The sequence below is a fragment of the Hevea brasiliensis genome, chromosome 6 (genome assembly GCF_030052815.1).
Source record: "Hevea brasiliensis isolate MT/VB/25A 57/8 chromosome 6, ASM3005281v1, whole genome shotgun sequence".
Lineage (NCBI taxonomy): Eukaryota > Viridiplantae > Streptophyta > Magnoliopsida > Malpighiales > Euphorbiaceae > Hevea > Hevea brasiliensis.
The window spans coordinates 14335425-14360798 of NC_079498.1; the positions used below are offsets into that span (position 1 = coordinate 14335425).

Here is a 25374-nt window from a genome sequence, read left to right on the forward strand (position 1 = left end):
AAATACCCTCCCATCTCCTTTCCTTTTTTCCCTAGCCGTTAGATTATTAAATACATGTATATGTACACTCTTTCTCCCTCTTTAAAAACACAAGTCACATCTCTCTAAAATTAAGAAAAATTAATTTTTTTATTTAAATAAATATTATTTTTTAGTATTATTATGTATGCAATAATTTCCACTCCCAAATATTTTTTTCTCCCCAATTAGTTCTATTCTCTCTCTTTCCATGATCTCTCTCTCGCTCTCATTTTACACCTCTAATTCCCATCAACCAATTACAGAATCTGGAATTTCAACAAATTTACCTTGTTCTACAAATCAACAAATTAGATAATATGCAACAAAAATAAATTTCCAATTTGCATGATTTTTATTCCAATTTCAATTACAAAATTCCAACAAGAATAAATCAGCAAATTCCCATATGCAAAAAACAATTGTTGTTATGCAAATCATTAATTTCAATTATAGAATTCAAAAGAAAAAAAAAACAAAAATTACATAATTTGAGAATCTACAAAGTTCCAATAAGATATCCCAGAAAAAGTTTTTGTTCAATCACGAAATAAAATATAAATCTTCAATCGCATCTCGTTTCTTGTTTCAAATGAATATGCAGCGATCGGATAAAACATTAAATGGACCTTGACCCAAAGATTTTGATGCAATATTATAGAGACCCCAGAAGTAAATGAGAACTCAAATTCCATGGAAAATGATGTCATTTTGTTGAGACTTGAACCAAGAAATTTGAAGAGATCCTTGTACAAGAGAAGACTAGAGGCTGGGGCATAAAAGCTCGTAAGTTGCACATGAGAGCCATCATCCGAGACCCTAGAGTAGCCAGGACATGAAATAATCGAGAATTCAAGCCACAAGAATGACATAGATATGGAGATAGAGTTGTTAAAGTTCGCCAGTTTATCATTGATTGCTTCAAAATGAAAAGTGAGGTTAGCTATAACCTCAAGAATTCAAGCCCAGAGAGTTTCTTGTCGGGAATTTTGATATGGTGGTGGGCAGTTTATAGAGAGGGTAAATGGTGGCGATGGTGGCTGAAGAGAGAGAAAATGAGCTAAGGGCAATGAGGAGAATGATCTGGATTGATAGGAGGAGCCACCCCTTCTGGGTTGGGTGCATATGGTTTTTGGTTTGTGTTTATTTGGTCATTTCTATACATATAGAGGTGAGGTTGAAATGGGCTTTTAATTCTTGATCACCGTAGTGAAGCGTCAAGCGGCTGTAACTTGCAGTTGCAGAGATTATTCAGTCTCTGGCTTACTCCTTCACCTTACCCAATTCACTTCCTACTTCACTGCTAACGGTCACTTTCCATCCCTCACAATCTAACATTTCAAAAATCAAAAACCACTCTCTGCGACAAGGGTACCTCAGAACCTTGTAACTTGCTCTGCCGAGAGAACTTCTCCGGCCAAGGCGCTGCGCCTGGTTCTTGACTCGCCTGGTATCCACCAGGGCCCTGCCTGTTTCGATGCTCTTAGTGCTAAGCTCGTGGAGAGACGGGATTCAATTACTGCTTCACTAGTGGTATGCGTTTTCTGTTTGTTTCTTTGACTTGGGCAATCTTTTGTTGTTATAGTCAAAAGCAAGAAATGGGTTTGCCTTTATTGGGATTAATCAGAGTAAGAGTTCTTGTTGAAATTATTAGGCTTATTAAATAAATTGCACCATCAGATGCGGTCTAAATGTTGTAACATTTTAATATTAAATAAAATAATTTATTAAGCTTATTTATTAAATATAACTTAAGCTTATTAAATCTAACCATTTATGAAGTAACTTCAGTCATGAATTAAGTTATGAAGTATGTTTACCTATAAATATTTGTATGTTCTGTTCTTTCTCACACAATACAACAACACAAAACATTAAGAAACTATTGCAGAGTTGATTTGGATCACACGGTGAAATCGTTAGGCTGCTTAGATTTTGGAGGGGACAAGTCAATATATAATGTCTGCTTCATCTTATAGCCATTGCTGCCTCAGCCTAAACAATCTCGTAATTTATTTCTTATATTTTAATTTAGTGTAATTTCACCAACCCTAAATTATTTTAATATGTTAATCTCAATGCATATTTTATTGAATTCCAACATATGGGTCTGTGTTTGTTAAGTTTATCTTCTTGTGTTTCAGAGAGAAACAAGTTTATTCACTCCATGTTTTCCTTCCATTAGGATTTCAATATCAGCTGCTAGATTGGCATTGCCTGATACTGGCTTTATTTCCTATGGGGAAATGGTGGATCAGGGGCAACTAATCACTCAAGCTGTATCAATCCCTGTCATTGTGATAATGGCTATGGAAATGCAATGATTGTCAAAAGAACTGTCATGGGATATATAAAGCTGGCTTTGCAGGAATCATTCTTGAAATCAGGTTACATATGCGTAAGCATGCATGCATATATTCTTGATCTCTTTGCTCAGTTTTTTCCTTGGTTTTCTTTTTGACTCTCTCTGTATAAGTCCATGGGCAAAGCTGGTGGAATTTGCTTTGATGTGGACAATGTGCTTTTTTTTTTCAATTGAAATGAAAAATTGAAAAGTGATTGTCGTATATGTATTTATATTAATTAATCAATATAATGAACCATAAGTATGCAAATAATAATAAGTGCAATGATACATGTATTTTGCTATGTCTATGTCCATGATGAAAATTAAATTTTATCTAAGATTCTTTCTTCCTTTTCCATAATTGATAAAAATTGAAAAACAAACTAGAGTACTTAATGTCATTGTAATTATTATGAGAGGACAGAGTATATGGATAAATCTATTTTTTTTCTTTTATTTTGTCTGTGTGTGGCCGTGAATATGAAGACTTGAATTACAGTCTTCAAGTCCTTTCTAAATAATATTATAGGATAAACTAAATTGTACCAGGCCATTAGGCCTGCCTTTGTTTTTATTAGATGCGTGTTTCATATTTTGGGTTTATAATTGTACTCAAACAATATTATTTTTTATTAAATTCCTTGAATAGGGATTTGTTTAGTTGTTGTTTAAGCTAGAAATCATTGTTGCTCAGATTTCTGTTGCACGACATTGTTATTGTTACGCGAACTGATTCTTAACAGGCAGTATCATTGGATGAATCACTTTGGAGGTCATCAGCTTTTGCTGATGCTGGAAGAGATGTTCTTGTTATAGATCCACTAGCTTCAAGGGATTCCAACAACCTGCTACTCTTCAACGTTAAGAGAAGAAATATTGCCATTACTTGATGCTAATTCTTATAAATATAGGCTATTCATCAGCAAGCAGCAATGTATGTCCTGTACAACGGAGGATTCCAGGTGATACAGAGCAGAGATGTCCTCAAGATCCTGTTGTTGAAGTGATAACTCCTGATGCATAAAATAACTGCGGTGCAGATGCTTCAAGCGATCCTTTTTCTGGGATCTGGTCCTGGGCATTGAGAATCAAAATAACTGGAAGAGATGGATTTGAGAAACTGGATGTTAGGATTCCTGTGAGTCATCTTTTCTCTTCTGTTTCTGCTACAATATATTCGGGCATCTAGTTCTCTTTGGATTCCTCATCAATATTGCTTTATCTCACTATTTAATTTAACTGATATCTAGTTGTCTACATTTCCCATAAAATATGATCTGATACTGTAGCCTTGCCATTTCATGCTTTAGCTCCCGTTTTGAGCCCAAACTGGACTGTGGTCAGGTCTAGGTGGAATCACCACCTTGGTAGGTTACTTCAATAACATAGTTGTGTAGAAAAAAAAAATATTCGTATAAAGTTTTAACCCAAAGGGTAATGATATAAAGACATTGAAATTTATGGCAAATAATTATATGCCCATTGACAAAGCTTAGGGTGCTTTTGCATCATATATCTAAATTTCTATCCATTACTTGACATATAATTGGAGCGATTGTTGATTTCATCTTTACTTAAATTGTCTAGAAATTAAGGCCAAATGTATTGTCATGACTGGATGAATTTATTTGGATTTTTGGCTTTTTGTGACATTCTAACACCATATGTTTAAGAAATTCATAATACATTTCATGCATATATAGAAATAAATTGCATGTCTTGGGCATAAATTCAGGGTTAACACTCTACAGATACATCCTGCAGCCTCCATTTTCCGTTCCAGGTTGAAGGAAATTAATTCAAAATGAGATTAATTGTAGCATTAATAATACCCCTTATTTACACTTAAAAAATATACAGTGCCCAGCAGCACCTGTCTTGCATTCATTGTTGTAGATCCATGAGGGAATTTCATATCAATTGGCACATTTGAACCAAGAAGGTTCCACTTGTGCCAAGCTGGTAGAGTGTCCTCCATCCCATCTGTTTCAGAGATACACGTGGAAGATGGATTGTTTGATTAAACGAAACATTCCCTCTTTTTTTTTTTCTTGGATTGCATGAGCTTAATATATCTGATTTGCAGTAACGCATTTTATCTTCAGTTTTCACATTTTAAAATAATATTCCTATCATATGTTATTTTAATTAATGATCCACCTGTGCTATATGATCTTCAGCATCACCAATAATTAGTTTAATAAAAGACACTAATATTCTAATTTTTTCCCCCTTTTCATCTGTATGCAGGCTGGGTTTACATCACAAATATTGTTCTAGGTCAAAATTATTGACATTGACTATTTATATTAATAATTGAAATGCGTGGAAAAATATTTTGATCATTTTTGATACACAGCTTTAAGGGGTTTGAACATCAAAGAGCTTTTGGATGATGCAGCAGGGGAAGTAGGAGGCAAGTTGTTAGATTTTAATGATACCATGGTGATAGAATTCAAGTATTTTTAGAACAATGTTTTCCCAAGACAATGGAAAAACGTACCTTTAACTAAGATAAAGCACCTTTCAAATTAAAAGAGGGTTTTTTTTTTTTTTTCTTCCTTTTTTTCCTTTCCTTCTTTTTACTTATTATTCAGTTGGCTTGAGCTGGTTGTACATTTTTTTTTTCAGCTTTAAGGGGTGTGAACATCAAAGAGCTCTTAGATGATGCAGTTGGGAAGTAGGAGGCAAGTTTGTCTTGGATTTTAATGATTCCATGGCTGACAGAATTCAAGTGTTTCTAGGATAATTATTTTTTTTTTCCCAAGCCAATGGATAAGGTATCTTTAACTCTAGATAAATTAACTTTCAATTTAAGAGTTCTTTTATTACTTCTTATTCTATTTTTTATTCCTATTTATGTTGTTCTTTTTAGGAGTTTTTTGTTCCTCAAATGCAAACTCTAGAAGACACATCTTTGCTAAAAATTGAAACATCATAAACTAGGAATAATCATTGGAAAATACATGGTTCTTTTTCCCCTGCGGATAATGGATTAAACTTTCGATTTATGCCAGAATTGTAATAGTATAAGGTTATGTTTGGTATAAATTCCATAATATTTTGTGAAATTCATTTGTAAATCCAATTATATCATGTTTGGTATAAAAAAAAAATTTATTTGCAAATTTAAATTTAGAATTTCATGAAATTTAATATAATTAATCCAAATTCTATCAATTTTGATAGAATTTGCAAATGAATTATGATATAGAGGCATTAATTTTTTTATTAGACAAAAATAGCCCTCCTTTCTTTTAGAAATTAATACCCCTCCCTTTCCTTCATGATTTCTCCTCCCTGGTCTCTCTCTCCACTGTCTCTTCTATATTAGTCTGCCTCTCATTTTTTTTTTTTTTGTGGGATTTGATCACCATCAGTTTTAGGATTTAGCTTCTAATTTATGAATGTGGTTTTTTCAATTTTAATTGCAGAAATTTTTTTACTCTTGTTCTGTTATGGCTTGGCCATTTTTGATTTAGGGTTTTGATTTTGGTCTTCTGTGGTCTCTAAACATTCTTTCTGATTCCATTAATTGCTATTCACAGTTGATTAATTATAGTAGGCTATTTTCTTGTTGACATAAAGTTGTATTTGCTAAATGACTCAAATATAAATCAAGAATGCAAAGAAACTCAGTCAGACTAAGTGTATGTGAATGTCTCGTTATAAAGTTTTGATTCTTACTTAGAAACTAGAAATTAAGATTGGAAAAGGGCAAAGAAATTATTGTATTAGACATTATAGGAGATGTTTTGTTTCACACTGGGTTTAAATGTAATTCTGTATGCATAAAAAACAGAATCACACCAATCAAACATAGCAATTCTATATTGTAGTGAAACAATTATAACCGTAGATCTTTCAAGTCAAGAAATGCATTGGGATTATCTTTTTATCCTTGATGTTGATTATATGAGGGAGCCTGTTGCTGCAAGTTTAGATAAATGTGTTTCACAATGGATAGAAGTGGACAAGTTTGTGGACTCATAATAGAGTGATACATTGATACTATTTTAGTCAAACATGAGTGATACCTAGGCAGACCTTGTGGAGACACATGTGGGCATCATTTTGATGTTGCAATAATTTAGCTTCCTATTATTTGTGTATTGTTTTCAACTAGGGGCTCTTATCTTGGCCTGGAGCCCCTTTGGTCCCATATAGTCCTGTGAATACATTAATCTTGAGTCAAAGGAAAACAAAATTCAGTTGAAACATTAGTTGAATTTAAATTAAAAATATCTTTTAAATACATATTAAATAATTAAATTATATTATTTTCAATTTAGTTGCAAATCAAATAGAAATAAATTTTTATATTTTTTAAGAAAATAAAAAGAAAGTTTTGTATTCCATTAATGATTGCATTGAGCTGTTAATATAGAACCATTGAAACGGTGTTGAAAGTCAATCCCACAAACACTTCTAGTCATCAACAATAATGGAACAAAATAATAATTTGTCCATTTTTTTTCCCCAAAATAACAGTACATCAGATGTGAGATAAAGTCCATCTACTCATTTTTTTCATTGTCCAAAAAGAGTATTTGAACCAAAGATTCGACCATCTGTGCATTTTATATATGCGGCTTTATGGACGCCGGACAATGAAGTTCGACAAACTTTGAAAGGAACAAGTTTTGATATAATACATTGCCTGACAACAAATTGCAGACATAACAAGTCACTGCTTGAAGCATTGATAATGAAGTTCAACGAGGAATAGGATTGCTTTATTTTGAATGAAAATACTAATATCCATATCACATTAGAAGATGTTTTTTTTATACTAGGAATCCCAACTGCTGGAGACCCTATCATTACGGAAATAAAAGACAAAGAGGAGATAGTTTTGGCGATACAGAGGCACAAAATATCCGATAATAAGGTTGCCACATCTCTTCTACTAAGATATATGGATGATCAAGATGTTAGAATTAGAACAAGAAAATATGTCTTTTATATGCTAGGCACTTTCTTGTTACCTGAGCCAAAGGAGTCCCAATCATGTATATTCAGCTTTGAAAACGTGGATATAATAGGGACATATGCATGGGGAGCGGTAGTTTTGGCTCATTTAATGTTTTCAATTAAGCGATGGAGAAAAGATAGAAGAGATATCATTTATGGATGCACATTCCTATTGGAGGCAATTTTTATTTTTTCCTCAAATAATATAATTTTATATTACTTTGAATATAATATTTAATGTATATATATATATATATATATATATTTTTAGATGGTTTGTTTAGAGAGATTGTCACAATTACCCATGTGTTAAACATAAGAGATTATGAGCGGCCGCCAAATGACTTCCCTTTATTTATTGATTGGTCATGCCTTTTTGGGGATAAAGATCGCTGCACTTTTGGGAGTAGATATATAAATTTTTTCCCTAGATTTTTTGCTGATCAGCAAGCAAAAAAAGCAAGTCTCATAATATATATATATAAAGCTTATTGTTGTCCTTTGTCAAATTGCTTATTGTTGCAGGCAGTAAAATGCTGCAATTGTGTAGCATTAATCGACCGAATAAATGCGGTCAATAATTGAGGATGTTGGAAGGCCTCGAACCAGTTGTGGTTCAGAGAATGGTATATGGAAAGTTGCTCTCGAAGAGTGAAAAGAAAGAATGAAATATTCTAGCAAATCCAAAATATGACTACAAAAATTATTTTGATCAATGGATAGAGAGATTTGATAATCAGATGCCTTGGCTACCCGAGGAGGCAGTTGCTTATGAGGAGGTAGCCAGGCCAGCAGTTCCCATGAGCAACAGGTTTAAAGCCCCTAATTTTTTTTTTCTAGTTTTAATAGTAGCTAAATTTTACGCACGAATTACCTTGTAGGATGGTAAAAATTTCGTTGAGTGCTCTCCTTTATTTACTCATTCGTCTTCCTCTAACAATGATACTGCTAGCAATTCACATGAGCTACAGGTTTGAAAGCCCTAAATTTTGTTTTTTTTTTTTTTTAGTTCTAATAGTAACTAAATTTAACACATGTACTACCTTGTTAGGATTGTGGAAATTCTGTTGAGCAGCAATGATACTGCTGACAATTCGCATTATGGCTTATTGTTGTTGTAGCAAGCTCAACCATATCAGCAACAGCCTCCACAACAACAACAATAGCGAAGGGAAATTGTAGTTCGAAAAGTATATTAGAGGAGGAAATATGGAATGACTACACCTCATTTAGAGGAAGAAGGTCCTCAAACCATGAGTTTAGAGGAAGGTGGTGAGGAAGAAGGTGGTGGAGAGGAAGAAGGTCTTAGAAAAATGACTAGGCCTATTAAGACTCCTTCTTAGTTACAAGATTTTATGTGAGGAATTATGGTTGAAAATTTTTAAAAGCAAAGATTTGTTTAAAATCATGACTTCAAGTACAATCAACTATTTATAAATTATTTTTATGCAAGTGATAACAACAATCAGCTATTTGTGAATTATTTTTATGGTTTCCTTTTTGATTTCTCTCTCTTTCTATATATTAGTTTTATTTATATATTTGAGAGGCTAATGTGTCTCATGAACTCTTATTAATTTTAAATTAAAGCTTAATCCCTTGATGTTTTGATGATTGGTTCCTATTTTAATATAACACTTGATAGATACATCTATCAACTTGTTTGATGTTTAGTTAAATACAATTTAGTTAAGAGGTAGTTAAATACAACTTAGAAGGCTAAATCTTGAACCGCTTCTCAACTAAATTATATTTAACCAAACATCAAACAAGTAGGTAGATATACATCTATTAAGTGTCATATTAAAATAGGAACCAATCATCAAAATATCAAGGGATAATTTTCAATTTAAAATTAATAAGAGTTCATGAAACATATCAGCCTCACAAATATATAGAGAAAACTAATATATAGAGACAGAGAAATAAAAAAGGAAACCATAAAAATAATTAACAAATAGCTGATTGTCGCTATCACATACATAAAAATAATTTACAAATAGCTAATTGGGCATGATGTCATGATTTTAAGCAAATCTTTACTTTTTAAAATTCTTAACCACAGTTCCCTACATAAAATCTTGTAACTTAGAAGGAGTCTTAAGAGGCCTAGTCATTTTTCTAAGACCTTCTTCCTCACCACCACCTTCTTCCTCACTACCTTCCTCTAAACTCATGGTTTGAGGACCTTCTTCCTCTAAATGAGGCGCAGTCATTCTATATTTCCTCCTCTGATATACTTTTTGGACTACAATGTCCCTTTGCTACTGTTGTTGTGGAAGCTGTTACTGAGATGGTTGAGCTTGCTACAATAACAATAAGCCACAATGCGAATTGACAGCGATATCATTGTTGGAATGAGAGGAAAAAGCAAATGAAAGAGAGTGCTCAACAGAATTTTCACGATCCTACAAGATAATACATGCGTTAAATTTAGTTACTATTAAAAGTAAAAAAAAAAAAAAAATACGGCTTTCAAACCTGTAGCTCATGCAAATTGCTAGCAGTGAAATTATTGAGGGAAGAGGAATGAGCAAATAAAGGAAAGTGCTCAAAAAAATTTTCACCATCCTACAAGGTAATTCATGTGTTAAATTTAGTTACAGTTAAAACTAAAAAAAAGCTAGGGGCTTTCAAACCTGTTGCTCACGGGAATTGCTAGAGGTATCATTCCTGGCTGCCTCCTGATGAGCAACTGCCTCCTCGGGCAACTAAGGCATTTGATTATCAAATCTCTCTATCCATTAAGCAAGATATTTTTTGTAGCCATGTATTGGATTTGCTAGAATATTCTATTTTTTCTTTCCACTCCTTTTCTAGAGTAACTTTCCATATACCATTCTCTGAACCACAGCTGGTTCAAGGCCTTCCAACAGCTTCAATTGTTGATGGCATTTATTCGATCGATTAAATGCTACACAATTGTAGCATATTACTACCGTACAACAATAAGCAACCTGAGAAAGAATAAAAGTGAAAAAGAAACATTATTTTGGTGTGTGTGTGTGTGAACAATAAGCAACCTGAGAAAGAATTAAAGTGAAAAAGAACCAACCTGAGAAAGAATAAAAGTGAAAAAGAACCATTATTTTGGTATGTGTGTGTGTGTGAGTGAAAAAGAACCATTATTTTGGTGTGTGTAAAGAATAAAAGTGAAAAAGAACCATTATTTTGGGGTGTGTGTGTATCCTTAACTCACCCTTATTTGTTCCCTTGCCCTTTGTTTTATAGTATCACCTATGAATTCTCATAATCTATCACATGTGTGATAATTTAACTGCATTAAAATGTATAAAAATAAGATTAAAATAAATTTGATACTACGGTAAAAAGCACATATATTAATATTATGAAACTTACATTTTCTACTTGCCGATTAGTAAGAAATCTAGTGAAAAAATTTATATCTCTATTGTTGGAAGTGTTGTAATCTTTATCCCCAAAAAGGTGTGACCAACCAATAAACAAAAGGAAGTTATTTGGTGGCGCTCATAATCTCTTATGTTCATCACAAGGGTAACTGTGACAATCTCTCTAAGAAAACCATATAAAAAAATAAAAAAGTACATTAAATATTATATTCAAAGTAATAGAAAATTATATTATTTGAGGAAAAAAATTGAAATTACCTCTAATAGGAATGTGCATCCAAAAATGGCATCTCTTCTCCATCGCTTAATTGAAAACATCAAATGAGCCAAAACTGTCGCTTCCCATGCATGTCCCTATTCTATCCACATCTTTCAAAAGTTAAATATATATGATTGGGAATCCTTTTGGCTCAGGCAACAAGAAAGTGCCTAGCATATAAAGGACGTATGCTATTGTTCTAATTCTGACATCTTGATCATCCATATATCTAAGTAGAAAGGATGTGGCAACCTTATTTCAGATATTTCGTGCCTCTGTATCTCCAAAACTGTCTCCTTTTTGTCTTTTATTTCCGTAATAATAGGGCTGCCATCAATTGGGTTTCGCAGTATAAAAAATACATCTTCTAATGTGATGTGGATTATAGTATTTTCATTCAAAATAAAGCAATCCTCTTCCTCGTTGGACTTTATTATTAATGCTTCAAGCAGTGGCTTGTTATGTCTGCAAGTTGCTGCCAAGTAGTGCATTATATTAGAACTTGTTCCTTCCAAAGTTTCTCAAACTTCATTTTTCAGCGTCCATAAAGCTGCATTTTTAAAATGTACAGATGATCGAATCTTTGCTTTAGATGCTTTTGCTGGAAAATAAAAAAATGAGTTAGATGGACTTTATCTCACATCCGATATACTGTTATTTTGGGGAAAAAAAAATAGACAAATTATTACCTTGTTCCATTATTGTTGATGACTACAAGTGTCTGTGGGATTAACTTTCATCACCTTTTCAATGGTTCTGTATTAACAGCTCAGTGTGCTCATCAATGGAATACAAAACTTTCTTTTTTTTTTTTGTTTGCTTAAAAAAATCTAAAAATTTATTCCTGCTTGATTTGTAACTAAATTGAAAGTAGTATAATTTAATTATTTAATAAGTATTTAAAAGATATTTTTAATTTAAATTCAACTAATGTTATATATATATATATAACCAAATTTTGTTTTCCTTTAACTCAAGATTGATGTATTGACAAGACAGTATGGGACCAAAGAGGCTCCAGCCCAAAATAAGAACCCCCTAGTTGAAAACAATACACAAATAATAGGAAGCTAAAATATTGCAACATCAAAATGATGCCCACATGTGTCTCCATAAGGTCTGCCTAGGTATCACTCATGTTTGACTAAAGTAGTATCAGTGTATCACTCTACTCTGAGCCCATAAACTTGTCCACTCCTATCTCATTGTGAAACACATTTATTTAAACTTGTAGCAATAGGATTCCTCAAATAATCAACGTCAAGGATAAAACGATAACCCTAATGCGGCATTTCTTGACTTGACTTTCAAGGTCCTAACCATTTAGACCTTAACTTTCAAGCGAATAACGTCAACGCAGAGTCAAACTAAAGAACCAAGTCTCCCTCTTTAAACTCTCTCTTCCTAATATGTTTATTATGCCATTTCTTTGTTCTTTCTTTATAAATCTTAGCATTTGCATAAGCATCAAGTCTATGGCTGCTTTTCTTATATTTGTTGATTTGTTTACATAATAATACACAATGTTAAATAACTTCTCAGCTGATATGGTACTATGCGAACTTTACAATTGATTTGTTTGTTTTATTTGCATTTTTTTATTAATTCACACAATAATAATAATAATAATAATAATAATAATAATAATAATAATAATAATAATAATAATTATTATTATTATTATTATTATTATTATTGTGTGAATTAATAAAAAAATGCAAATAAAACAAACAAATCAATTGTAAAGTTCGCATAGTACCATATCAGCTGAGAAGTTATTTAACATTGTGTTGACCCCGTGTAGCTCAAAATGAGCATTGATTTTGATGATAACAAAACTCAAAGAGAATCTATCTAACCTAACCTTAAAGTGATGTGTAGATTCTTTGTCTTATGCATAAAGAACCTTTGAAGTTGTATCTAAGGAGAAAGGATACTCAAAGGTATTTCAAGACAAATCCAAAATGAGAAAAAGGCTATGGAAATCAAGACTCAAAGCAAAGGTATGAAAAGCATAGTGTTAGAGTCTTAGGTCTTTTTGTGAAAAAGAATAGATGAGAATTTAGTCATAAGGAGCTCAAAAATGAAAATTTATTTTCTGATTACTTTTTCTCATCATGACCTTGAACACAACTATTGAAATATTTTTTTAAAGGTCTAAATCATTTTGCATTGCAAGTTGAGACATGCAGCTGTTGACTTAGTTTCCTAACTGGTTTGCTAAAATTTTCGGTTTGCTAATGTGTTTGCTAAAAACATTAGTTTACTAACCAGTTTGTTGACTGCTCCTAAAATTTTATTAGTTTGCTAATTTATCAGAGCTGCTCAACTTCGCACAAAAGGACAAAATAACGGCTATTTTGTCTTGGGCAGTATGTATAACGTTCCAAAAGGGTTTTAAACGGTCTAAAATGATTTGGGACTATAAATACACATTCTTCACTTCATTTACACTTGATGAAAGCTAACATTTGAACTCCAACATTGATTTTTCATTTATTGCTTTCATTAAAGAGCTTTAAAGATTTTGAGCTTCCATTGGCAAATCAACTCATCTCTTCTTTATAGTTTGATTTGTATTGAGTAAGAGTGAGTGTTGAAATATTAAATTGCATTCAAGAGAGGTTGTACAAGCACCTATTGAAGCTTGGGAGAGTTAGTGCTTGTGATTGCACTTGAGAAGGTTTCAAGCTACCTAGGTGTAAAAGCTTGGTGTTGAGAAATTGTAAAGGGCTTTTGGTCTCTTGCCTTCAAAAGAGCAAATAGTGAAGAGAAGACTCAAAGAGGGTTCTTTGAGAGAGTGGATGTAGGCTAGTTAAGCCGAACCACTATAAAAATCATTGTGTTTGATCTCTCTATCCTTTACCCTTTTACTTATGTGCAATTTTAAATTTTTCTTCATATACATGATATTGAATGTTGGTTAAATAGATTGAGTTGATAAATTTGTGGACATATTAAGTGACTTGAGAAATCAATTGTATATTGTATGGTGCATGCCTTGTTAGATATTGTCATATACATTGATTGAGGGTTAAATTGCATCTTAGGAACACATTGTTGAAGCTCATATTGATTTCATTACATATAGAGAAACACTTAGTTGAACATAGCCACAATTTTTCATTAGGCTACAAGCAAGGGCCGAAAAATTTTTAATGTCCAATTCACCCCCCTCTTGGACTATTTTTGGGACAACAAATTGGTATCAGAGCCTGACTCTCTTGCTTAGGGTATTACAACCTTAGAGTGATCCATAATGGCTAGTTCATCTAGTAATACTGCCGGTATACCTGCACCTTTAGTTGAAGGCTACTCAATCACTAGACCACCACTTTTCAATGGCACTAATTATTCATTTTGGAAAGTAAGAATGAGAAATTTCATACAATCTGTAGATATAGATGCATGGAGAATTATTAAAAATGGTCCACATGTTCCTCAAAAGAATGGTACAGGAACTAAAAAGTTCCAAAACATGAAGATGAATATGATGACAATGATTGGAAGAAAATCTCTATAAATGCTAAAGCTATTAATATTTTGCATTGCTCACTTGACCTTAATGAATACAATCGTGTTTCAGGATGTCAATCTGCTAAGGAAATTTGGGATAAGCTTGAAGTGACTTATGAAGGAACTGATGTTGTTAAAGAGTCCAAAGCAAACCTTCTGATTCGAGATTATGAGCTATTTGAAATGAGGCCAGGAGAATCAATTGCGGATATGAGTACAAGGTTTACTGATCTTGTAAATCTTCTCAAAGCACTTGGTAAAAGATTTGAGGAAGCTGAACTTGTGAAGAAAATTCTTAGATCACTTCCAAAATCTTGGGAAGCAAAGACTACAGTTATCCAAGATACCAAGGATTTTAAAACTTTCACCTATGATGAACTCATTGGCTCTCTCATTGCACATGAGATGGTATACAAGAAAGATGGAGTTGAAAATGAGCAAAAGAAGAAGAAAAGCATTGCTCTCAAGTCAAATAAGGATGAAGAAAAGAAGAAAGGAGTTGCATTCAAAGTTGACTCAAGTGACAACTCAAATGCTTCAAGTGATGATGATGATGAAATGGCTATGCTTGCAAGAAAATTCAAAAGAGCTTTCAAGAAGGGAGGAAGCAAATACAAGAAATTCTTGAAAAAGTATACTCCCAAGGATAAACACTTCAGAGATTCAAAAGAAGAAATTGTATGTTATGAGTGTCACAAACCTGGACATATCAAGCCCAAATGTCCATTGCTCAAAAAGAAGAAAGGAAAAGAAGATAGGAGCAAGAAAGCTATGAAAGTAATTTGGAGCAACAGTGAAGAATCTTCAAATGATGAATCAAGTGACAAAGAGACTGCTCTTCTTTGTATGATGGCACTTGAAGAAAAAGTTGAGAGTTCACAAAAGGAAGAAGAAAGTGACAATGAGGTAAATTCTTATGAATCTCCTAATGTAGAAGAACTTGAACTTGCATTTGCTAGAGTATATGATGAGTATAGAAATTACAAGAGAAAATGCAGTAAAATGAATTTAGAGATTGAATCATTGAAATCACAAAATATTGCCATGTCCAATGTGTATAAAGAAAATGAATTTTACAAAGGACAAATTGCTTTGTTTAAAGAACTAGACTTAGAATTGAAATCCTCAAAAGAAACTTGTGAAATGCTCATTGAGAAAAATAAAGTTCTTGAAGCTAAAGTAGAGTCTTTGACAAATGACTTGGCAAAATTTACAAAAGGAAAAGAAACTCTAGATATACTTCTTGGAAACCAAAGAATTTCAAATGAGAAATATGAAATTGGTTTTGATGGTTTCATGAACTATGACAAGTACAAGAATCATTTCATTAAAGCATCTACATTCTCCTTGCCTAATGTTACATGTTATTATTGCAATAAAAGAGGTCATATGATTAGTTCTTGTGCATTTAGGAAAGGTCGTCTTAAGGTAAAGAAGGTATGGGTACCAAAGGGAACCTTACCTAAGGTCACTAACCCCCAAGGATCCAAAGTTGCTTGGGTACCTAAAGTTCAATGATTAAATTTCAGGTTTGTTTCAAAGGGATGAAGGAAAGTGAAAAATGGTACATAGATAGTGGTTGTTCAAAGCACATGACTGGTGAAAAGGGCAAGTTTTCAAAAATCACAATGAAAGATGGAGGATACGTAAAATTTGGAGATAAAGGGAAAGGAAAAATAATTGGAAATGGCACAATAGGAACCAAACCTTGTATTGAAGATGTTTCACTTGTTGAAGGTTTGAAATACAACTTGCTAAGTGTAAGCCAACTCTGTGATAAAGGTTTTGAGGTAAAGTTTACTTCTTCTCTATGTACAATTAATAACTTAGATAATGATACATTGTTCATTGCAAATAGATCCAATAATGTTTACTTGCTTGACATGAATAATTTTGAAACTAATCATGGTACATGTCTAGTATCTCTTGATAACTCTAGTTACTTGTGGCATAGAAGACTAGGTCATGCAAGCATGCATACACTCTCAAAATTGTCTAAGAAAGAACTTGTTAATGGTCTTCCTAAGATTAAGTATGAAAATGAATTTCAATGTAGAGCTTGTGCACTAGGAAAGCATACTAGAGCATCTTTTAAATCTAAAAATAGTGTGTCTACCACTAGGCCATTAGAATTGCTTCATCTTGATTTATTTGGACCCGTAACTCCTACTAGTCTTGGTGGAAAGTCATATGCTTTAGTTATTGTTGATGACTATTCAAGATATACATGGACATTTTTCCTTGCTCATAAAGATGAAACTTTTGAAAAATTCACCTCTTTTAGTAAAATGGTTCAAAATGAAAAAGGCTTTTGCATCTCATCTATAAGAAGTGACCATGGAACTGAATTTGAAAATCATTTGTTTGAGAAATATTGTGATAAACATGGAATTAATCATAATTTTTCAGCTCCTAGAACACCACAACAAAATGGGGTAGTAGAAAGGAAAAATAAGACTTTGCAAGAAATGACTAGAACTATGTTGAGTGAAAATAATTTGCCAAAATACTTTTGGGCTGAAGCTGTTAATACATCTTGCTATGTGTTGAATAGAGTTTTGATTAGACCAATTTTGAAAAAGACCCCCTATGAGCTATGGAAAGGAAGGAAACCAAATATCTCATATTTCAAAGCATTTGGTTGTAAGTGCTATATTTTAAATAACAAGAAGGATAACTTAAAGAAATTTGATGCTAAATCCGATGAAGGAATCTTTCTTGGGTATTCAACAAAGAGTAAAGCCTATAGAGTGTTCAATAGAAGAACTTTGGTTATTGAGGAAACTATTCATGTTTTGTTTGATGAGACTAACCCTTCTATTAGAAGGAAAAATGCTTGTGATGATAATAATGAGCAGATTTTTGGAAAAGAAAATTCAATATCAAGTCAAGAAATAGAACAAGTTGATGACAAAGATGAGGAAACTAAAGGAGAAACTACAATAGATGTCCATGATGCCAATGAAGATCAAATTAATGAAGAAATACCAAATTTGGAAGAATTACAAGTAAATGAGCCTCAACATGAAGATTTGCCTAAAGAATGGAGATTCCATAGAAATCATCCCCAAGAAGACATTATTGATGATCCATCTCAAAGGATGATGACTAGAGCACAATTGAGAAGATATTTTGGTAATGTTGCTTTTGTTTCACAAATTAAACCTAAATGTTTTGAAGATGCTCAAAATGATGAAAGTTGGATTCTTGCCATGCAAGAAGAACTAAATCAATTTGAGAGAAATAAAGTTTGGAATTTAGTGCCTAGACCAAAAGATCATTCAATTATTGGTACTAAATGGGTTTTTAGAAACAAAATGGATGAAAAAGGCAATGTTGTTAAGAACAAAGCTAGACTAGTGGCTCAAGGCTACAACCAAGAGGAAGGGATTGATTTTGATGAAACCTTCGCTCTGGTTGCTAGAATTGAGGCTATTAGGATGTTGTGTGCCTTTGCATGTTTCAAGGATTTTATGCTTTATCAAATGGATGTCAAGAGTGCATTTTTAAATGGTTATATTGATGAGGAAGTGTATGTTGCACAACCACCAGGCTTTGAAAATCATGAGCATCCAAATCATGTTTATAAACTCACTAAAGCTTTATATGGTTTAAAGCAAGCTCCTAGAGCATGGTATGAAAGGCTTAGTAAATTCCTTTTACAAAATGATTTTCAAAGAGGCAAAGTGGATACAATACTTTTTGTTAAGAAGCATCATGATGATATGCTCATTGTGCAAATTTATGTTGATGATATAATTTTTGGTGCTACTAACGAATCTCTTTGCAAGAAATTTTCTAAGATTATGCAGAATGAATTTGAAATGAGCATGATGGGTGAGCTCACATTCTTCCTTGGACTTCAAATTAAGCAAATGAAAGATGGCATCTTCATAAATCAATCAAAGTACATCAAGGATATGCTAAAGAAATTTAAAATGGAAGATTTGAAGAGCATGGACACTCCTATGAGTTCAACAATTAAAATGGACAGTGATAAAAAAGGTAAAGAAGTAGATACCAAGCTTTATAGAGGTATGATTGGCTCTCTTTTGTATCTTACTGCATCTAGGCCAGACATACACTTCAGTGTTTGCTTGTGTGCAAGATTTCAATCATGTCCAAAAGAATCTCATCTAAGTGCAGTTAAAAGGATTTTTAGATATCTCATTGGCTCACAATCAATTGGTTTATGGTATCCAAAGTGTGAATCATTTAATCTTGTTGGCTATAGTGACTCTGATTTTGCTGGAAGTAGACTGGATAGAAAAAGTACTTCAGGTACTTGTCAATTTCTTGGTCTTGCACTAGTTTCTTGCACGAAGAAACAAACTTGATAGCTTTATCTACAATGGTGAGGCGTAATATATAGTCTTTGGTAGTTGTGTTGCTTAAATTTTATGGATGAAACAACAATTGGAAGATTTTGGTTTAAAATATAATCTTGTCCCAATTAGGTGTGATAACACTAGTGCCATAAACTTGGTCAAAAATCCAGTCCAACATTCAAGAACTAAACATATTGAGATTAGACATCATTTTATTAGAGATCATGTTCAAAATGGAAATATCAAAATAGAGTTTGTTGCCTCTGAAAATCAACTGGCTGACATTTTTACAAAACCTCTTAATGAAGAAACTTTTTGTAGAATTAGAAGGGAAATTGGTATGTGTGAACCACTTGCTTAAAATTTAAGTCATAAAAATTTCATGTTTTGCATCTTGTTTAATGCATGTGTGATCTGCTGTGATATAAAGTTTGCTAAGAAATTTCTGAAGATATTAGCTAACTTGTTTGTGTACTCGTAAAATTAGTTTACTGTGTTGTATGCTAATATTGCTTGACTAAAATTAGTTTGCTATATCGTGTACTGTTCAAATTTCAAATCAAAAGGTGATTGTTCTTGAAGTTTTCTACGTGTTCACCAATGCATTTATCTTTCCACATTTGATATCATACTCTCAGTAATGTGTCAGACATGTAGAAATGTTTATTTGTGCATATAGGTATAGGTAGACTTGTTTGAAATGCAAAATAAAGTAAAAAAAAAAGGAGGAAAAACAGGTTCAGTTGAAAGTACAGTGAAAATGAAAAGCGCGGGACTCAAGAGGACTTAAACCCTCTGCCACACGAAACCTCCACACTTTCTCTCTCTCCTCTGTTTTGATTTCCGACGCCTCCCAAAACTCACCCATTCTCTCTCTCCGGCAAACCATACCCAAACACACCAAATATCTCGACTTTCCTTTCCTCTTCCTCTCTTCACTCACCGAACCACCATTACCCGATTTCATTTTTGTTTTAATGGCTCGCACCAAACGAAAATCCCCTGTTGTTGCAGCTGCTTCATCTTTCTCGTCAGCCTCCGACGATGTTCCTGTCGCGGCATTGCGGAAGAAAATGAAAGGAAAGCAAAACGTGCCAAAATCAAAATCAGCTAGTGAGTCTTCTCACTCGTCCAAGGGTGTCGAATCCCCTAAATCGACGCCAGAAAAGAAAAAAGACAGTACAGAAGCAAGGAATGGATGCCAAAAGAAAAATGGGTTTCGAAAAACTTTCGGGTTCAGTGGATAAAGCACTGTTGGATTGCAAATTCATCAAATGGGAGAACTTTAATCAGGTAAACTTTCAATTTAAAGAGCTTTTTGAGTTTCAAGGATGGTTGGATGTATGTGAATGTGCGAATGAGTACTACCCTAGGCTTGTTCAAGAGTTTTATAGAACCATGAGAACTGTTGATGATGAGGATCGATTTGAAGTAATTTTAAATACAAATACATATAATGTTTCTGTTGAACTGATAGCCACGGCTTTAAAATTGCCCAATGATGGAAATAGAATTTCCACACATAAGGATGTTGCTAGAGTAGCAGGCTTCATTTTGGTTGAGTTTGAAAATGAGGTGTTCCCTGCTAACACTGCCAAAAATGAGAAATCCACCAGTACCAAAGCCCTCCAGCATATCAAAATTATTCACAGTATGGTGAACTATGTGTTCTGTCCGAAATCTGGCAGTTATGGCTATTTGAGTCACTTGGACATGTGTATTATGTGGCACATTGTGAATAAAGTTAGGTTGAATTTAGCTTACTTAATTTTCAAAAACATGTGCAAAGCCTATGGGATTGGAAAACTGCCTTATGCACATTTGTTAACTGCTGTGTTTAAAGAGCTAAAGGTGAATGTCACTAAGGAAAGCTCTAGGGCTGACTTGATAGTGCTTAGAGAAATACATTCAGACACTGATGGGAGAAAAACAAGATTTGAAAAGGGTGGTTCCTCCTCTGCTAAAGTTGATTCTGGTTCTGCTAGTGAAGTTTTGAATGAAATTCAAGGGATAAAAGCTACTGTTAATGAACATTTTAGTTCAACAAATCAGTCCCTTGACATTCTCAGAAAATTTGTGGATGTGGTTGACTATAAAGTGAGTCACCTGCTCACTCAAAATGAGGAGTTAAAGAAGCTGATTATGGCTCTTCAGCAGGCCAAGGAAATTGGAGTTCCAACTAAAGTTGAGGCTGCTACTCAGGTTTCTGCTGATAAGGAAGAAAGCAACAAAGTTGAAGAGTCTCCTGCTGATATGGCATGTGAAAGTGGTCAAGTTGCTGAAGCTGAACTTGAACCTGTAGTGGATGCCCATGATGAGCATGCTAGTGACCAGGTTCTTGAACCTGAAATTGGTCCTACAGCTGATGTACCTACTGAACTTGATGGTAACAAGGTTGTAGAAGCTGAAAGTGAGTTACCAAAGGAAGGTGAAAAGGTTCTAGAATCTGAACAAGTTGTTGAACCTCCACCTGCTCCACCAGTTGAGCCAGCTGCTGCTCCTACGCAACACCAGGAACCTTCTTTAAAAGATCACCAAGCTAGTGCTCAAACTCAGCTATCTGCAGTTGCTGCCCCTGCAGCAAAGAAAGGTAAGAAAAGGTACAAGTCAACCGTGTCAAATCCATACCAGACCCTCGCTGCTGCTCTTCAACCACCTTCTGAAGATGATGAGGCCGAGAAAGATGGTCAAGTGGCTGACCAAGCACCTCCGGCCCATGTTATTAAACTGCCTAGGAAGAGAATGGTGCTTTCAAAATCCACTCGCAGGAGTAACAGACTTAAATAGCATCTCATCTGGATTTTTAGTTTACTGATTGCATATTTAGTTTACTAGTCTGTTTGCTGCTATTGGTTTTTAGTTTGCTACTGTCTATCTTACTGCATTTACATTTTGGCTCACATGATTCTTTTTGGGTACTTTCTCCTGTTTCCTTTTTGATTGATGACAAAAAGGGGGAGAATGGTTATGGATATGTGAATATGTGTTGATGACCATGAAAATATGGAAATGTGTTGATATATATATACTTGTGAAGTGTGGTGATATATATATGTGATGATACTTGTGTTGCTGGATATATGCTTATACTTGTGATTGATACTTGTGAAGTGTGAATATGTTTTATAGCATAATTTCAGGGGGAGCTTATGTACAGAAAATGGATTTCTTGGATATTATGTGCATATATTTAGGGGGAGCATTTTCGGTATACTATACTTGGATTTACATACTCACATAAATTCTCACACACTTTTATTTTTGACTGATTGATTCAGTTGAGTTTTGTCATCATCAAAAAGGGGAGATTGTTGACCCCGTGTAGCTCAAAATGAGCATTGATTTTGATGATAACAAAACTCAACGAGAATCTATCTAACCTAACCTTAAAGTGATGTGTAGATTCTTTGTCTTATGCATAAAGAACCTTTGAAGTTGTATCTAAGGAGAAAGGATACTCAAAGGTATTTCAAGAAAAATCCAAAATGAGAAAAAGGCTATGGAAATCAAGACTCAAAGCAAAGGTATGAAAAGCATAGTGTTAGAGTCTTAGGTCTTTTTGTGAAAAAGAATAGATGAGAATTTAGTCATAAGGAGCTCAAAAATGAAAATTTATTTTCTGATTACTTTTTCTCATCATGACCTTGAACACAACTATTGAAACATTTTTTTAAAGGTCTAAATCATTTTGAATTGCAAGTTGAGACATGCAGCTGTTGACTTAGTTTCCTAACTGGTTTGCTAAAATTTTCGATTTGCTAATGTGTTTGCTAAAAACATTAGTTCACTAACCAGTTTGCTGACTGCTCCTAAAATTTTATTAGTTTGCTAATTTATCAGAGCTGCTCAACTTCGCACAAAAGGACAAAATAACGGCTATTTTGTCTTGGGCAGTGTGTATAACGTTCCAAAAGGGTTTTAAACGGTCTAAAATGATTTGGGACTATAAATACACATTCTTCACTTCATTTACACTTGATGAAAGCTAACATTTGAACTCCAACATTGATTTTTCATTTATTGCTTTCATTCAAGAGCTTTAAAGATTTTGAGCTTCCATTTGGCAAATCAACTCATCTCTTCTTTATAGTTTGATTTGTATTGAGTAAGAGTGAGTGTTGAAATATTAAATTGCATTCAAGAGAGGTTGTACAAGCACCTATTGAAGCTTGGGAGAGTTAGTGCTTGTGATTGCACTTGAGAAGGTTTCAAGCTACCTTGGTGTAAAAGCTTGGTGTTGAGAAATTGTAAAGGGCTTTTGGTCTCTTGCCTTCAAAAGAGCAAATAGTGAAGAGAAGACTCAAAGAGGGTTCTTTGAGAGAGTGGATGTAGGCTAGTTAAGCCGAAACACTATAAAAATCCTTGTGTTTGATCTCTCTATCCTTTACCCTTTTACTTATGTACAATTTTAAATTTTTCTTCATATACAGGATATTGAATGTTGGTTAAATAGATTGAGTTGATAAATTTGTGGTCATATTAAGTGACTTGAGAAATCAATTGTATATTGTATGGTGCATGCCTTGTTAGATATTGCCATATACATTGATTGAGGGTTAAATTGCATCTTAGGAACACATTGTTGAAGCTCATATTGATTTCATTACATATAGGGAAACACTTAGTTGAACATAGCCACAATTTTTCATTAGGCTACAAGCAAGGGCCGAAAAATTGTTAAAGTCCAATTCACCCCCCTCTTGGACTATTTTTGGGACAACACATTGTCCTTATTGTATAGAGTGTCCTTGTGTCACTTATTTCATATGTTAAGATTAAAGTGCTAGCTATTCCTTTTGCAAACCATGTTAAGTCTTTCCAAAGCCAGTGTCTATCAAAAAAACTCAAAACAAAAAAACAAAAATAAGTTGCATATCTTAGCAAAATTCTTGGCAAAACATAAATTTGAGAATTATTTGGTTCTCACCTCCAAGAGTGGCACACATCCTTTCACATACTTGCACTTATTCTTCGTCTTTGGATTGTTGCAAGCTTTAACTACATTTTTAATCGAATCAAGTAGGAATTTATATGCAGCACTTCCCTAACCCTGACGAGAAAAATCATCCATTAAATCCATATATTTCAATGGCTAAAAGGACAGTGATTGGTAACTGTTGGCAAAGAAATATACACTAAACATATATAATATAACACAATCTCAAAAAAATCATTCTTCCATCCATCTCTTTTTGTCTTAAACCTTTTCACCAAGTTAAGGACTGTTGTCCTTTCCACGTCGTATGGCTTTGTCTTAGGGAAATACTTCTCTGAAAACCTAGGAGGCTGTCTCATTTTATGAACTTCAACCAATTTAAGGGAAACTGAGACAACTTTCCACCTCTTATTCACAAAAGGGGATGTATGAATTTCCATTTTTAAAGCTTTCATTAAATCTCTAAATCATTGCCCATACAAGCCCCCAACCAAGAACACATTTGGGTATGTCAACATGCTGCTTAAAAATTGTGCCCCGTAAAACTTCCTTCTTTTCTTTATCAGCTTTTATAATTTCCATAAGGTCATACGTGTCTACAATGCTGCACTTAGTATGCAACATATCATCATCATCCTTTTTACCCTTTTCCTCCATCATTTTCATTCTCTTCCTTGAGATCCCTTTACTGTTTATGTTCCCCTTCCTCTTGTTAGATTGGATTAATTCCTCATCACTGGGTTCAGATCTTGAAAAGGAGCAAACAAAAATAAATAATTCAATAGATATTAAGATGCAAAAATAATAGTCACACCTAGCAATAAAATTATTGTTAATGAACTTTAATGGAGTAGCCGCATCAACTCGCTATCTTGATAGTGAAGCTTCATTTTCTTTGAGCTTAGAACTTGAAGAGGAGCAAATAAAAAACAAATAATTCAATAGAAATTAAGCTTCAAAATCAATGAACAAGTAAATAAAAGTGAGATAGCATGGAATTAGGTCATACATGTCTGAAATGCTGCACCTATTATGCAACCGAAATTGTAGCAACTTTATTATTTGTTTTACCAACCTTACACACTAATAAATTAACTTATTATGGTAGATAAAAATCTAAAAAATCCTATAGTATGGCTTTAAAAGACCTTATGCCAACCCACAACTTAATAAAAGAACCCTAATTCACTTTAAAACAACATTTCTTTTCTTCATATGACTGCAATTCTCTATCAAGTGAACTTAAGGAACAATATAGTAACCCTAATCTATGTTCACTACAAGAAAATTAGCAACCGAAAATTTAGTTTCAAAACATTGAAAATCAGTTTTTAATTTCAGTTTGAAACCGATTTGAAATCGAAATAGTCAGTGTATAATCCGTAGGTTTCTAAATAAATTAAAAATGGAATATGACGTCCGTTTCTAATTCTGAAACCAAATTGAAACAGATATTTCCATTCTAAAATTAGATACCTAATAACTTTAGTTTCTAAATCTATTTCAAGTTAGAAACCAAAATATATCAGTTTCTAATAATTTGAAATGGATTTCCGTTTCCAATCAGTTTCTAATTGGAACAAAAATAAAACACTTTTTAAAACTGAAATATATTTGGTTTCTAA

At 33.3% G+C, this 25374-nt stretch overlaps 1 long non-coding RNA gene across 2 annotated transcripts; it reads left to right on the top strand.

The window, feature by feature from the left end:
• Positions 1-385: 385 nt before the first annotated feature.
• LOC110641158 (uncharacterized) lies at positions 386-4966 on the top strand. Of its 2 annotated transcripts, XR_002492243.2 has the most exons (4): positions 405-1551; positions 2204-2405; positions 3109-3503; positions 4616-4962. It is a non-coding gene; the product is annotated as an uncharacterized LOC110641158 (long non-coding RNA). The 2 variants fall into 2 exon arrangements; XR_002492242.2 differs by having other exon boundaries at positions 386-1551; positions 2204-3503; positions 4616-4966.
• The last annotated feature ends 20408 nt before the right edge of the window (positions 4967-25374 follow it).